The following is a 16,213-nucleotide window of genomic DNA, read 5'->3' on the forward strand; positions in this document are numbered from 1 at the left end:
CAGAGGGCCTTCTCGGTAGTGGCACCCGCCCTGAGGAACGCCCTCCCACCAGATGTCAAAGAGAAAAATAACTACCAGAGTTTTAGAAGACATCTGAAGGCAGCCCTGTTCAGGGAAGCTTTTAATGTTTAACAGACCACTGTATTTTAATACTTTGTTGGAAGCCGCCCTGGGTGGCTGGGGAGACCCATCCAGATGGGCAGGGTATAAATAATAAATTATTGTTGTTATTATTATTACTATTATTATTATTAAGCTGCCTTTATAAAGCACAAAACATGGATCCAGCACCTCAAACTCACGGGCATCGTTGCATTGTACAGTAGTACCTCGGGTTACATACGCTTCAAGTTACATACGTTTCAGGTTACAGACTCCACTAACCCAGAAATAGTACCTTGGGTTAAGAACTTTGCTTCAGGATGAGAACAGAAATTGCGCGGTGGTGGCATGGCGGCAGCAGGAGGCCCCATCAGCTAAAGTGGTACCTCAGGTTAAGAACAGTTTCAGGTTAAGAACAGACCTCCAGAACGAATTAAGTTCTTAACCTGAGGTACATTGTTGGGCTCCCAATGAGTGGCATCAATAACTGGCTGCCATTTTAAATTCCCCACAATGTCCCCGAATAGCTAGAATGGACCACATTTGCGGACCTCCGGAACAAATTAAGTACTTAACCCGAGGTACCACTGTATCTACCACACTGCATGCACAGCAGGAAGTATACTGCAGTCCCTGAGATGCTATGTGGCAATGAGCTTGCGGTGCAAGGAAGCCCCAGGGGATGTTAATTAACTAGTGAGCACCGGGATGTGCAATGGCATTCCAATTATTGCAATCTCTCCTAGAGAGAAATATGAAATGGAACGCGGATTCTAATGCAAATGCCTCTGCCTCACACTGTGAGGGGCTGTTAGCTGATCTCTTCTGGGCCAGAGATGCACACAGATGCAGCAAATTACAAAGCTGAGGTTTACTTTGTATTTAATCAATCGCTATGAGAGAGAACATTTTAATCACTTCAGAACTCACTAGAATCATGTTCCATTTCAGTCAATTTCATAGAGAATGTGAGAGAGGCATTCATTTCCAACACGCCTTTTAGGCAGCAAATCACAAAGCCAAAGCGCTGAGGTTTTTACTTTTCATTTAATCCCCCAAACTTTTTAATCACTTCACTTTGCTTAGTCGTATTGTATTTTACAGCTGCATCGCCAACTGCGGATAGGCAACCAATCACAAGGTTGGGCTGACAACATTGTGAAACTTCCTGATTAGCTGCGCTGCCGCCAATGCTCTACAGTAACTGAGCCACTGGAATCCTCAAGCTGTTACATCATATTTGTGTAATATGTGTGCCTAAGGCTTCATCCTCAGCGCTCATCCCACAACCCACGGATATAGCTTGGAAATGCAAAATGGCCTTGTAGTTCCTGTCGTTGGAAGCTCAGGGGTGCCTAGTGGCTAGCAGTGCCTTTTTACCAGTTGGTTCTCCAACTATGAGCCCTTTGGGGTCAGACATGACTTGGCCACTGTACTCCATGTTCTGGTGATTTCCAGACTTGATTACTACAATGTGTTCTATGTGGGGCCAGCGGTGGAGCCTGTATTCTGCTCTGGTCAGACCTCACCTGGAGTACTGTGTCCAGTTCTGGGCACCACAGTTCAAGAAGGACACTGACAAACTGGAATGTGTCCAGAGGAGGGCAACCAAAATGGTCAAAGGCCTGGAAACGATGCCTTATGAGGAACGGCTAAGGGAGCTGGGCATGTTTAGCCTGGAGAAGAGGAGGTTAAGGGGTGATATGATAGCCATGTTCCAATATATAAAAGGATGTCACATAGAGGAGGGAGAAAGGTTGTTTTCTGCTGCTCCAGAGAAGCGGACATGGAGCAATGGATCCAAACTACAAGAAAGAAGATTCCACCTAAACATTAGGAAGAACTTCCTGACAGTAAGAGCTGTTCGACAGTGGAATTTGCTGCCAAGGAGTGTGGTGGAGTCTCCTACTTTGGAGGTCTTTAAGCAGAGGCTTGACAGCCATATGTCAGGAGTGCTCTGATGGTGTTTCCTGCTTGGCAGGGGGTTGGACTCGATGGCCCTTGTGGCCTCTTCCAACTCTATGATTCTATGATTCTAAGCCAATCAGGCACCTGGGGCGGTGCGTGTGCCCTGTGCTGGTCCCATGGGTTACCTGAGAGGTGAGGTCCAAGTCTGTTCCATGGTCGAAGGTGCAATGTGGAGGCAGTCCGTAGTAGCTGAAGCTGGGTGCAGGGCAGGGAGTCGGGTGAAGTCAGGAACAGGCTTGCAAGCAGGGAGCCAGGGCGGGTCAGGAACTCAGGCAGGAAAGCAGGGCAGGGTTCAGGCAGGAATTAGCAACCAACAATATTGCACCCGCAACCTGGGACTGGGGCTGGCTGGCTTTTACCTGCCCCAAGGCATGGGGCGGCCCCGATCCTCTGGTGACTCGCCTCTCCTGCCCTGGAGGCGAGCAGTCCTCCTGCAGGAACTTAGTTCCCTCCGCCTCTCTGCCCTGAGCCTCTGCAGCTCAGGAGAGGCTGGAGGGTTACCGGACCCAGAGGCAACATTAGCTTCCTCTGACAGGGCTGAGAGTGGAGCACCTGCAGGCAATGGGTCCTCCATCACCTCAGGAGCCAGAGCAGACTCAGCTGGTGCCTGCACCTGAGGATCCAGCACAGGTGAGGACCCTTCAGGCTCAAGCCCCAGCCCCAACTCAGCTGGTTCTGGAGGCGGGGAATCCTGTGCAGGCTGGGATCCCTCAGGTTCAGCATCCGAGTCTGAATCCCAGGCAATCACATGCCCAGAGGAGGGGCCAGCCACCTGCGGGGCAGGGCAAGCGGGGGTAGGACGCTCTATTGGGCCTCTGAGGAGTCTGCCTGCCTCCTCCCTCTCAGCCGCCCTACAGCTGAGGGGGAGGTGGTGGACAGACAATCTGGGGCAGCGTGGAACCTGTGGGTGCCCAAGCTACCACGTCACTCCCAGGAGAAACGTGTGGCTTGGGCACACTGCAGGCCCCATGGTGAGTGCCACCCAACATTTTGTCACCCCCCTCAGTAGTGACACCCAGAGTGGACACCCCCCCTACTGCACCCCCCTTCCTCCTCCCCTGTGTGGCACTACCCTTGAAAATGACACAGAAACTTCAGTTGGTCCAAACTCCAGCAGCCATTTTACTGGCTGAGGTTCCATTTAGATCTGATATAACCCCTGTTTTAAAACAGCAACACACATTGCCAGTTTGTTTCTGGGCCTCATTGAAGGTGCTCACATTGGTGTTTAAAGCCCAAATGACTCAGACCCCAAATATGTGAAATGTCACCTTCTTCACAACACACCCTCTTGGGTAATGAGATTGGTAGAAGAAGGCCCTCTTGGTAGTTACTCCACCCTCAGAGGTTTGGGGCATGACAACCTGGAAGAGGGCATTCATTGTGGCAGCCCCTAGGCTGTGGAATGGCCTCTGCAAAGATATGTGTCTGGAACCTTCATTATATAGCTTTCAGAGAAGGCTGAAGACATTCCTCTTTACCCTGGTTTTTGACAATTGATGTGTATGTTTTTAGGACCCGCCTTATTTTAAATTGCTTATTATATTATTATCATTATCATTATCATTATCATTATCATTATCATTATCATTATCATTATTTACTTATATCCCGCTCATCTGGCCAGGCCTCCCCAACCACTCTGGGTGGCTTCCAACAGGATATTAAAAACACAACAAAACATCAAACATTAAAAACTTTCCTAAACAGGGCTGCCTTCAGATGTCTTCTAAAAGTCAGATAGTTATTTATTTCCTTGACATCTGGTGGGAGGGCATTCCACAGGGTGGACACCACTACAAAGAAGGCCATCTGCCTGGTTCCCTGTAACCTCACTTCTCTCAGTGAGGGAACCGCCAGAAGGCCCTCAGAGCTGGACCTCAGTGTCTGGGCTGAACGATGGGAGTAGAGATACTCCTTCAGCTATAGGGCAGTGTATAAATTGAATGAAGAAGAAGAAGAAGAAGAAGAAGAAGAAGGAAGAAAGAAGATAAGAATAAGAATATATTGCGGTCTAATGCTGTAATCCATCCTGGAACCTTAAGGTGAAGGGCAGAAAATAAATAAATAAATAAATAAATAAATAAATAAATAAATAAATAAAAGCTGTGTTCCAACATGTTCCATTACCTAGAGTCACCAACCTCCCCTACTTACTGCCAGGGACCAGCTGGACACTGAGAAGTGGTGGGTCAACTGATGAGTGGGCACCAGAAGAAGCAGGGTTGGAGAATGACTTGGAATAAGGGATCAGTGAATTGGAGGAGTCTGTAACAGCCAAGAGACTGAGAGGAAGAGGGACTCAGATGGACCCCCTGCCAGTTTGGGCATCTTACAGAGCACTCTGGATTGAGGCAGATTCTGTTTCAAAGTGCTGAACCCATGTTCAATCTGAATCTTGTGTTTGGTGCACACCGCTAATTTTGCAGCTCCGCACAAACCCATACGTACAGGCCTATTTCCATTTCTTCTGTAAAATAAGCCAAAGTGCACGGATTGGTCTAGGAGACTCAGCCGATCACACATTGCATAAGCCTCCAATGATTCCTACAATCTCCTTCCTCGTCCCTTAGAGTGACTATAGTCACCAAGAGTAGAATAGCACATTCATTTCCTTTGTGGAATTTGTATCTGTCTATCATTGTATTTCCCGGGCAGAGTTATTCATAGTGCAGATACACTCCCTACAAATATGCCCTAGAATAATTTTCTTTTCTGATTCCCAGCTGATTAGCAAAGTTCACTGCACATTATTTATCTTCTTCTGCCTACTCAGCATACATCATCCTCTGTCACTCATCTTCAGTTGCTCATTTCTGTTCAATTATCATCACCTGAAATGGCTCATCTCGTTTACCTCCCATGCATTCCATAGTCATCACCTGACATCATTTTTCAATACGGGATTCAGACAGCCATTTCCTTTCCCAATTATGACTGATGGCAATTAACTGGAATTAGAATATTCATGCCAGCCTACCCAGGGAATTTGCCACCCGATGCTGATCACAGCGATCATTACCGCTAATAGGAGCCCTGTTCATATGCTCACCTAGGTCCTTCTCCTTAAACCTCAGACCTTCAATGGACAGATGAAGGCCTGGTCATCTAAGAATTAGGTCCTCTGGGTTGGAAGAAACATAGACCCTATTGGGACAGAGCTTCTCCGAGATTCGACATCCAACATAAAGGACTACCAACAAAACCGGCAGAGAGGGACTGAGAGAGATTTGACGGCCTCGGACGTGAGAGCTCCAGGCTGATCATTGATAGACTGATAGATATTTTTTGGGGATCGAAACTGGGAAAGGGGGGGTGTGAGTTTTGGGTATCCAAAGGGTGTATAATTATATGCTGTTTCTTGTTATTTTGTTTTGCAATTAATATAAAAATTGGGAAATTCGTGGAAGGGAATTTGGGTCGACCTTAGAAAAGGGTGTAAATGATGAGTATTGTGGTTTAACTGAGGTTTATAAGTTAAATTTGGTTAATTAAGATGAATTAAGTAAAATACTAAATAAGGTAAAAGTTGGGGATAAGAACTTGCTGAGTTAACTATTGGAATTGGGATGCAAGAAGGGGAGGTGTGGGGAAGTCAGGGAAAGTGGTTAAGAAATTAAGGATTTAAAATTATATTTGTTATTTGTGTTGTGTTTGTCTGTGGTTGTTTATGTCTTTGTGTTTGTCTTAAAAATATGTGAAAACTTTAATAAAAAAATTTATTAAAAAAAAGAATTAGGTCGTCTGAAAAGGTCCTCAGCACATGATGGCTATTGAAATAGTAGACTTGAACATCTGGTTCTGAATGGTTCCATATAAAACAGATTGATATGGAGGATGCACCCCACCACCAGGTATTTGGAATTCATACACTTCCAAAATGACATTTGAAATTAATCTGCTTTCAAACTGGACTCAGTCTGAGTAAGTGGAACATCACATCCCCAATGGTGTCATTGGGCTACAGACTTGAAAAGCATCACCTTCAACAGCAGATGCATCCGAAGTGGATCACCAGGTGGGATGGAGCCACTACACTATCTTCTTGGAATGTGGGTTGTTGTAGCTTACAGGAAGGGGCAAGCCAGCAGGGATGTCAGCGCAGTGCAAAGCTACCAATGGAGCCAATCCAGAGCTTCTGCTGGTGCGTTTGCACCATGGAGACCTCCTCACAAATTAATACCGATGTCTAGGACTAAAAATGCTAAAGGCAGACTCAAACTTGACGTTAAAATATTATTTCAAATCACCATAACAAGAGAATAGAATGAATCACAATAGCAGGTCTCATTTCTCCCCAGTTCAAAACAAATCAGCAAATTTTAAATCCAGATTTCCTACCAGAATTGAAGGGGAGCAAAACCAACAGTATGTCTGAATTAGAGAACTGTTCCCCTCCGCTCTTCATCAGTGGTGGCTTATTGGCCAAAAGAGAATGCTGTTGTATAGCCAATCTCCTTTTAAATATCACCAGACTCTGTAGTAGTTGGTGCTGCATATCAGCAAGATATCCTTTTCCTTAAAAGAGATTTAAATGTAATAGGGCTGCAGGGAGGGAACAGATTAAATTGCTTCATGGGTCACTTCTGGCCTACAGGCTGCCTGTTGCAGGAAGATGGACCAGTTGATGTCATTGATCTTCTCCTCTTTATCATCATCAGGAATGTTCCTGGCTTGAAGACATAGCTGGATGAATTTTATACTCATTGATCTAAGCCAGCCTATTTTCTAATTTGAACATAGTCAGGAAATAATTGAATGACAATTAATCACTGCAGCTTTTGGAAAACTGCTTTTTTTTTTCCAGCTGCTGCACAGGGAAAAAAAAATAAGGTTCCATAACTCATTTCTGCCAAAACAAAAAATAAAAATGGAATATGCAGCCGATTGGTTTTAATAACAAGAAGTTAATGAAAACAGTGATTTGTATTTTAAAAAACATTAATCAATTACAAAAAGGCGTGTATTTTAAACCAAATCCTTTCCATTCTGTGCACAGTTTGTGAAGGTCTTCAACCCTAGGAAGTGAAGACTGACTATGAATGAAATAATAGACCCATAATAGATGAATCCCGGGGGACATCTAGTCCAACCGCCTGCAATGCAGGAATCTCAGCTAAAGCATCCATGACAGATGGCCACCCAACCTCTGCTTAAAATCTTCCAGGGAAGGAGAGTCCACAACCTCCTGAACGTGACTGTTCCAACATCAAACAGCTCCTAGTTCTTCCTGATGTTGAGTCGGAATCATTGGAGAGGAAGAAAGAGCACAGAAACTTCTGCTGTCTTGCATGGAGTCGGATGTAGCTTGCTGTACAAACCTAAGAGTCACGTCCGTTGCACCACCTGGGCTTTCAAATGGCCCCTCGACTGTGACAGCCTGTTCCCAGCAAAGTGGTGAGCAGAGAATGATACCTGCAGTCTGCAGGTGATACCTGAAGTCTGCACAGCCCTAGGAACGAATCACATTATCTCAGCGTTTAGGGGGTCCTAAGAATTCCGATCAGGGAGAAGAGGCGGTGGAAGAGGACTGGAAGAAATTTAAAGACTACTTGCAGAAATACTGTAAAATTAATGAATGTTAAAGGGATGTTGGATTGAAAATAAGCGGTATTGGTAAAAAGATTAACAAGAATATGTGAATTCGGATTGATAATGGTTTAAAATATATAGTTATAATAGGTTAAGATATTGAGTAAAGATAAATGATAGAGGGTAAGGATTTGCTGAATTAACTATGTGAACTGGAATACAAAAAAGGGGGTTAGAGGAGGTCAGGAAACAAGTAAATGAAATATAAGACATGAAAATATTGATTTCTTTTTAATTTTTTCTTACTTTTTATATGTTTTGTTTTTTGTATTTTTTATCTCTTTTTCTTTCATTATTGTTATTCTTTTTTTAATTTCTTATTTTTAATTTTGTAACCTTTTATTGTCTGTAAAATTTCAATAAATATCATTAAAAAAAATTAAAGAATTCCTGGGCAACACCGGGTACAGAATGTAATGCTTACTTTGTTTTAGATAAGTGGTGATAAGCTCTTTCTTACACATGTGCATCGATGAATGGGCACAAATTATTATATATACAAAAGCTACCCAATTTGATGGGTCTGGTTCGCCATGCTGCATCTTCTTTGGCCTTCCCCAACCTCCAGATGTTGTTAGACTACAACCCCACCCCACCCCCAATCTGTGATCACAGAATGTGCATATGCATTGTCTTGGAAAAGGCTGAAACACCTTATTTTCTGTGCATGGAAACAGCCAATCAACCAATCAAGAGGCTTGGAATATTCCTTATGAAAAGACCCTTGGCGCAAAGGCTTCTGATGAGACCCAAGTAGCTGTTCGCTCCTTTATAAGAGAAGATCATTTGAACAATGTCTGTCTCTCTGACTTTGCTGCTGTACCAGTTCATAATGGGTCAGGAGGTGGCTTGTTCTAGACTGTGACCTTGCTCTAAAGCAGCCTTTCTCAACCTGTGGGTCCCCAGATGTTGTTGAACTACAAATCCCATCATCCCAGCAAGCAAGGCCAGAGCTCAGGGATGATGGGAGTTGTAGTCCAACAACATCTGGGGACCCACAGGTTGAGAACCGCTGCATCTAAAGGGTTTAGTTTCATCTGGCTGAGCCTTACGTTGCATCCAAATATTTATATTTTTTGCCATGCTACAATAACAAAAACGTATGGTTTCAGACAGATACTGTACATAAGAAACCCCCATGGGTTTTAGAGCTCTCTGCGATTTGAACGGTTCGTCACCCCAACGGCCAAGTTAAAAGCAAGGGCCGTAGTTGTGGAAATATGAAAATGCTCCACTTAGACCAGCACAAGCACATTGATAGAGATTTAGTGCGGCTAATCATAATGGTGCTCAGGCATATGGAGGTGTTGGGGAAGAAGTCGTTTTATCAAAGTGACAGCTTGATGGTGCATAGATACGGCTCTGTTATGACTCCCATGTCATGTTTGCTCAGTTTAATCAGGCAGGCAGCATTCTTGTTATCATCCACCTTTTGGGGCGGAACAAGCTGTGCATTGGGGGCAATCTGAATTTAGTCTCACATGTTCATGTTACATTGCTGGTGACAAGCTTCTCAAAGGCAGAGTTAGCACTGGTCAAAGACTGATATGGAAGTCAATCCCCATTACCACCAGCACCCACCCACTTTCCTGGCCTTTGCTCTTGTCGGCTTTTTAATACATCAGTGGTAGTCAGAAGGTAGATCAGAATTAACTGGTAGATCTAGGGGTGAAAACTCACCCGCCAGCAAATTAGAGGAGGCAGATTGCGGGGAGACACTTCACAACATTTGCCATTTACTCCTCTGGAATAGGAGGGCATTGGCAGAAAGTACAGCATTGCACTTGGAGCTATGAGCTCTTTTCAGGTGGTCAGCCTGATCATGTGTTAAGAGCCAAGGGGTGCATGTGCGGGCTTCACCCACAATGTCCCCTGCATCACCTGAGCTGAACAACTTCAGAAGCCTCTGCACAATAGTAAAGGTAAAGGGACCCCTAACCATTAGGTCCAGTCATGGCCGACTCTGGGGTTGCAGCGCTCATCTCGCTTTATTGGCTGAGGGAGCTGGCGTACAGCTTCTGGGTCATGTGGCCAGCATGACTAAGCCGCTTCTGGAGAACCTTCCCGCCGGAGTGGTACCTATTTATCTACTTGCACTTTGACGTGCTTTCGAACTGCTTGGTTGGCAGGAGCAGGGGGGACCAAGCAATGGGAGCTCACCCCTTCGCGGGGATTCGAACCACCGACCTTCTGATCAGCAAGTCCTAGGCTCTGTGGTTTAACTCACAGCACCACCCACACAATAGGAACCCTGAAAATGAAGAACTTCCAGTGGCAAGAAGACATCAAAGGCCATTTAGCTGAACGTTTCAGCCTTTTTCACCCAGGTCCAAAGAGGCAAAAGCAGGTCCTGTGATGTCAAGTGACTGACAAGTGACAATCTCCACCCATTTGTAGAACCTGACCCATGTGGGTGATTGGGATCCTGCTCACTGGCTATATGAAGTTCCCCTCACCTGCACTAAATGCATAAAGATCAGAGTGAAGTAGGGAGTGTGGGGCCAGCACATGAAAACCATGCCTCAAGCGCATATTGGGTTTGTTGAATGCTTGAGATGATGACAGCAAATCTGCCCCCTGAGCGACTTTGAGCATATGCAGTGGTACCTTGGGTTAAGAACTTAATTAGTTCCGGAGGTCCGTTCTTAACCTGAAACTGTACTTAACCTGAAGCACCACTTTAGCTAATGGGGCCTCCCGCTGCTGCCGCACCGCAGGAGCACAATTTCTGTTCTCATCCTGAAGCAAAGTTCTTAACCCAAGGTACTATTTCTGGGTTAGCAGAGTCTGTAACCTGAAGCGTCTGTAACCCGAGGTACCACTGTATATCAAAATAGAAAGGAATGTGACAAAGCAGCATTGCTTTATCCCCACACCCCCGAAAAGAGCATGATCAGATTAGAGGGAGACCAGATGCACATTGCTCCTCCTTTGCACCACGGCACCGAAGGGTCCCCACTAATTGCTTCACAGCGGGCCTTTGCAAAAAGACGCCGAAAATTGAGCTGTGTAATCTGGAAGTCCTCTATCAACTCTGATCAGTACAGCAGGAATTCAGCTTTCATTCAATTACTGCGCACTTACTCAATAGGAGCTTTGCCTGAAGAAAGATGGGAAGTTTTGGCCATGAATTCCTGCATTATCAACTTCAAGGTGCACCTCGCTCGAAGCTTTTCTCCTGCCTCCTGTCCAAGTCATCCCTGAATGCCTTCCACATCACAAAGAAAAGGGTGCCAAACGGCAATGTAGCTAGTACAATTAATAGACCTTTGCTCTTACTCTCCCAGACACCCCCTGCTTTACTGGGGCTTTAAAAAAATTTAATTGGGATCCCCACACAGTAAAACCAATATATCAGTTCCACTGTCTTCTGTACAATAGCTCAGGGTTTGCAGAGACAAAGCAGAAGGGGTGCATGGCCATTCAGAATGATGTGATTGCACCATGGAGGCGTTGAGCAAGTCTGAAGGGGCAATCATAGGCAGGGAAGATGTGAGATTTGTTTGGACTCAACTCAGAATAGGATTTGCTCCTCTCTGTCTGCAGCTACCCCGGTCTTCCTGCCAGTCTCTCCTGCAAAAAGAAAAAAAAAGGGAGGGGAGAGCCTTGCATTGGAGCTGGTCATGGACATGACATGAGAAGACATGTAAGCACTTTCCACAGCTGGAAATGGTCCTTGAAAAATGTCATATCTTATCAGGGATCATGACACTTGCATGGCTGGAAACAGCTTTCCTTAACCATCTTGCTTTGTTTCTCTCAAGCTGGAATGCAACAGATGTCCATTGTGCTGTAAGCTCAACACAATCTCCTCACCATTAAGCTGGAGTGCTCCTTAATTGTCTACAATGCTTCTCCTACCCTCTCTTCTCAGGTATACACACACACACACACACACACACACACACACTCCCTTTATGAGTAAGTCATGCCAGATGAATCTCATTTTTTAACAGTTACAAGCTTGGTAGATCATAGGAATGCTTTGAATGTAGTGTATCTTGATCTGGATTTGTAGCTGGTGGACTGAGCAAGGCCCCAAAGTGCTTACTAATGATTACTCATCATCCTGGGGGAAAGTGACAAGTAGGGTGTCACAGGGTTCTGTTGTTGTTAATGTCTTTATAAATGACTTGGATAAAAGTATTGAGGGGATATCAAATTTGCAGATAACACCAAATTAGGAGGGTTAGCTAACGTGGCTGAAGACAGAATCAGGATTCAAGATTACCTTAACAGATTGGAGAATTGGCCAAAACTAACAAAACAGATTTCAGTGGGGACAAATGTAAGGTTCTACACTTCGACAGGAAGAAATAGCTGCACAAATATAAGATGGGAAACAACCAGATTGCCAGTAGTACATGTGAAAAGGATCTAGGGGTCTTAGCAAGTCTGCTGTCCCGTTCAAGGGAAGTCATAGCACCTCTCCATTCTGCCTTGGCCAGACTACACCTGGAATACTGTGTCCAGTTCTGGGCAACACAATTTATCAAGGATATTGATAAACTGGAATGTGTGAAGAGGAGTGCAACCAAGATGATTAAGGGTCTGGAAACCAAGCCTTATGAGGAATGTTTGAAGGAGTTGGGTATGTTTAGTCTGGTAAAGAGGAAACTGAGAGGAGTTATGATAGCCATCTTCAAATATCTTAAGGGCTGTCACATGGAGGATGGAGCAAGCTTGTTTTCTTTTTCTCCAGAGGGTAGGATCCAAAGCAATGTCTTCAAGCTATAAGAAAGGAGATTCCAACCAAACATCAGGAAGATGGCCCTCTGCAATTCAATGATTCTATGAAATGCATTTGCTTATAAACATACAAAGCCACTTTGCTAAATCATCGGCTTTGCTGTTTTGACAGAACTGTGAAGAATGCTTGAAAGGGAAAAGATACATTCTAGTGAGTTAATTTTTTCAATACATAATTGATGTTGATAGACTGAAGTTCCAGAAACACACCTGCTTTGTTTATTCCGTTCTGTTGAGCCTCCCTTTTCGAAACTTGCTCTGTGGCTGTTCCACCTAAGAGGCTAATAAGCACATGAAGCATTAAATGAAAAACGGGAACCTGAAGCAGAGGAAAGATATTTCCAGAGTTTGCATAAGTTTCTGTTGCTAGGGAAACAATTTATTCATCTCTGAAGAGCACGGGGTGTCTTGAACATCTGCCTCATTTGCAAGCCTGGTTTTGTAGCATATAGGTGGCATCGATGCAACCAGAAACACAATGCAAACAAATTAATTTCTCCTTTATTCAAAGAAATACGTGCCTTTTCTTATGCACAGTGATCCTCTTATCTGGAGAGAGAAAACTTCCTTAGCTGTGAAGTCCTGACTTTTGCATGCACAAAAAGCACAAATCCATGATCTTGATAAAACATCATCATTATGAGTCCCGTGTGGTTCTCCCAAAGAAGGAAGATATTATCTCCTGTGCCCTGGCCTCAGTCCAAGTTGGGTAATTGCATTCTGCCTAATGTACCTAGAATCCCCTGCTGCTTTGATAGGATAAGGAAGCCGCTTCTCCTCCCTGTTTAGAAGTGTTGAGTAGCTTAGCTCATAGAGTAATAATGACTGTTGTGTTGCGCCCAAAAGCCCCAAACAAATGGCATCGTCTCACCCTAGAGCCAACAGTACAAATTAATGTGCTGTTTGATTGCTGTCAGTTGCCTAAACTGCTGAAGTGCAACTTAAAAAAAACCAGCATTTTAATATGTAGTGTATAGTAATCATCTTTGGAAATTAGCATCTGATCTTAAATATCCAAAATAATAAATCATGCACTCCCCCTCCCCCGAAGCTGGTTTTTGAGTCCATTCGCTTGTATGGTAAGGCCATCTCAGTGACATTTGAAATCTGTCTGAAATCCTGGAGAGGTGCAGTCAGTCAGCTTGGAAAGTAGAGTTTCGTATGAGTTCATGACAGCTAGCTAGAATCATCACTTCTTCTAGAAAGGCCAGGTGAATGGAGAAATGATATAATAATAATAATAATAATAATAATAATAATAATAATAATAATAATAATAATAATAATTTTTATTTATACCCCGCCCTCCCCGGCCAGAGCCGGGCTTAGGGTGGCTAACACCAGTAAAATTGCAATAAAAACAATTAAAATACAGGTTAAAACATTATTAAAATACAGGTTAAAATACAATTTAAAATGTACCCTCATTTTAATACAGTGGTACCCCGCAAGACGAACGCCTCGCGAGACGAAAAACTCGCAAAACGAAAGGTTTTTTCATTTTCGAGTTGCCTCGCAAGACGAATTTCCCTATGGGCTTGCTTCGCAAAACGAAGCTTGCCCCGGGGACAGCGGGTCTTCTCTTTTGAAGCAAGGGGCGGCGGGGAGATCGCTTCTCCCCACCGCCCCTTGCTTCAAAAGAGGTCCGGGGGCAGCGGAAGTGCTTCCCGCTGCCCCCGGACCTCTTTTGAAGCAAGCGGCTGCGCTTCTCCCCGCAACCGCTTGCTTCAAAAGAGGTCCCGGACCACTTTTGAAGCAAGCGGCTGCGGGGAGATCGCTTATCTCCGCAGCCGCTTGCTTCAAAAGAGGTCCCGGACCTCTTTTGAAGCAAGCGGCTGTGGGGAGATCGCTTCTCCCGGTGCTCCGAAGCCGGGCGGGGGGGCAGGAACACCTGCCCCAGCCGCCGGGCTCCGGAGCGCTGCTGCGAAGCCGGGCGGGGGGGCGGGAACACCTGCCCCAGCCGCCGGGCTCCGGAGCGCTGCTGCGAAGCCGGGCGGGGGGGTGGGAACACCTGCCCCAGCCACCCCGCTTCGGAACGCTGCTCCGAAGTGGGACGGGGGGCGGGAACACCTGCCCCAGCCACCCTGCTTCGGAACGCTGCTCCGAAGCGGGACGGGGGGCGGGAACACCTGCCCCAGCCGCCGGGCTCCAGAGCGCTGCTGCGAAGCCGGGTGGGGGGGGCGGGAACACCTGCCCCAGCCACCCCGCTTCGGAACGCTGCTCCGAAGCGGGGCGGGGGGCGGGAACACCTTCTGAAGGCGGGCGGGGGGCGAAAGTCTTTGTCCCCCCTGCCTGCCTTCCCAGGGGCTTTTAAATCGCCCCGGACAGCGGAGAAGTCCTCCGCTGTCCCAGGGTTTTTTAAAATGCTGGGGGTGGGAAGAAAAGCCCTTGTCCCCCCCCCCAGCCTTCAGAAGAGGTCCGGGGACAGACTGTCCCCGGACCTGGTCTGAAGGCGGTTTCCCTAGGAACGCATTAATTGATTTTCAATGCATTCCTATGGGAAACCGTGCATCGCAAGACGAAAAAACCGCAAGACGAAGAGACTTGCGGAACGAATTAATTTCGTCTTGCGAGGCACCACTGTAGTAGCCCATAGATCAAAACCATAAGGGGAGAGAAAACATAAGGGTCAGACTGAGTCCAAAACAAAGGCCAGGCAGAACAGCTCTGTCTTGCAGGCCCTGCGGAAAGATGTCAAATCGCTCAGGGCCCTGGTCTCTTGTGACAGGGCATTCCACCAAGCCGGGGCCAGTACTGAAAAGGCCCTGGCCCTAGTTGAGACCGATCTAACCACCTTGTGACATGGGACCTCCAAAATGTTGTCGTTTGTGGACCTTAAGGCCCACCAGGAGAGGCGGTCCCGTAGGTACGAGGGTCCTAGGCCGCATAGGGCTTTAAAGGTCAAAACCAACACATTAAACCTGACCCTGTACTCCACCGGGAGCCAGTGCAGTTGGTATGAGGGGTCATGTGCCCTTTAAAGATAAGGACAACTTGGTCCCCATGTTAGCCACAAGACACTGGCTCAGCACGGGAGGACTTCCGGTCGGTGCCAGCGCTTAATGGCGGTCCTACCTCCGAGCTCCGGAGAAGGACTGCTTCGCAAGTTCGGGTCTTACCCGCTACGGCAAGCGGGGGACCCCTAAAATCCCAGGCGCTGAAGCCTGAGAACAAGGAGACTCGGTGGGCACCTTCGCGCCCCCCGGTACCGTGAAAGAGCCTTTTTAAAGGCTACGGATCGACATCGGGAGTGAGCGCGGTGCTGAGAGTCGCTACCCAGCCTGCGAAGTGAAGCCGCGTCGCCATAAGCGGAGAGCGCCGATTCCTTCCTGAAAAGAAATTCGGACTGATTCCCCGTGAGTAAGAACTGAAAAATAACTGGGACTTTTCTTTTAATCTTAAAAATTGGGCTAAAAACGGGGGAGATCTAAACAAAGGAAGTCTGCCTCCCCCCGACCGCATGAAAGTGAAAGCAACGGAGCTCTAAACCTGCATCCGTTTAAATTCGTCCTTTGATCAGCTAAACCGGACATTTAAACCTTTGATCTCCCCTCTAGCAAGCAGGGCAGAGGGGAGGCGAATCTGAACATTAACTGCATGACTTATTTGAAGGAAAAAACCTCTGCTATCTTATCTACTTGAAAGTCTGAAACGGTCTGCCTTCTTAGTACACTGAGTTGACTTTTCCCTGTGAAGTGACACCTTGATACAAAGTAATAATGCTTTTGGTTGGCATGCATATCTTTGGTATGATAAGGTTAACAGTATCTTTAAAAATCACATTGTTAGAAAAGCATTATTT

General features: G+C 46.0%; 1 long non-coding RNA gene across 1 annotated transcript in view; it reads right to left on the minus strand.

Annotated features, from left to right (window-relative positions):
- Positions 1–16,213, minus strand: part of LOC308584185 — a 52,405-nt gene that overhangs the window by 34,583 nt on the left and 1,609 nt on the right. The window contains exons 2-3 of the long non-coding RNA XR_014006596.1: positions 12,622–12,692; positions 10,747–11,235 (exon numbers count right to left, since the gene is read on the minus strand). This is a non-coding gene — a long non-coding RNA (uncharacterized lncRNA). The remainder of the gene's footprint in view (positions 1–10,746; positions 11,236–12,621; positions 12,693–16,213) is intronic.

Source organism: Podarcis bocagei (assembly GCF_964188305.1).
Source record: "Podarcis bocagei genome assembly, chromosome: 3".
In the NCBI taxonomy this organism is placed as follows: Eukaryota; Metazoa; Chordata; class Lepidosauria; order Squamata; family Lacertidae; genus Podarcis; species Podarcis bocagei.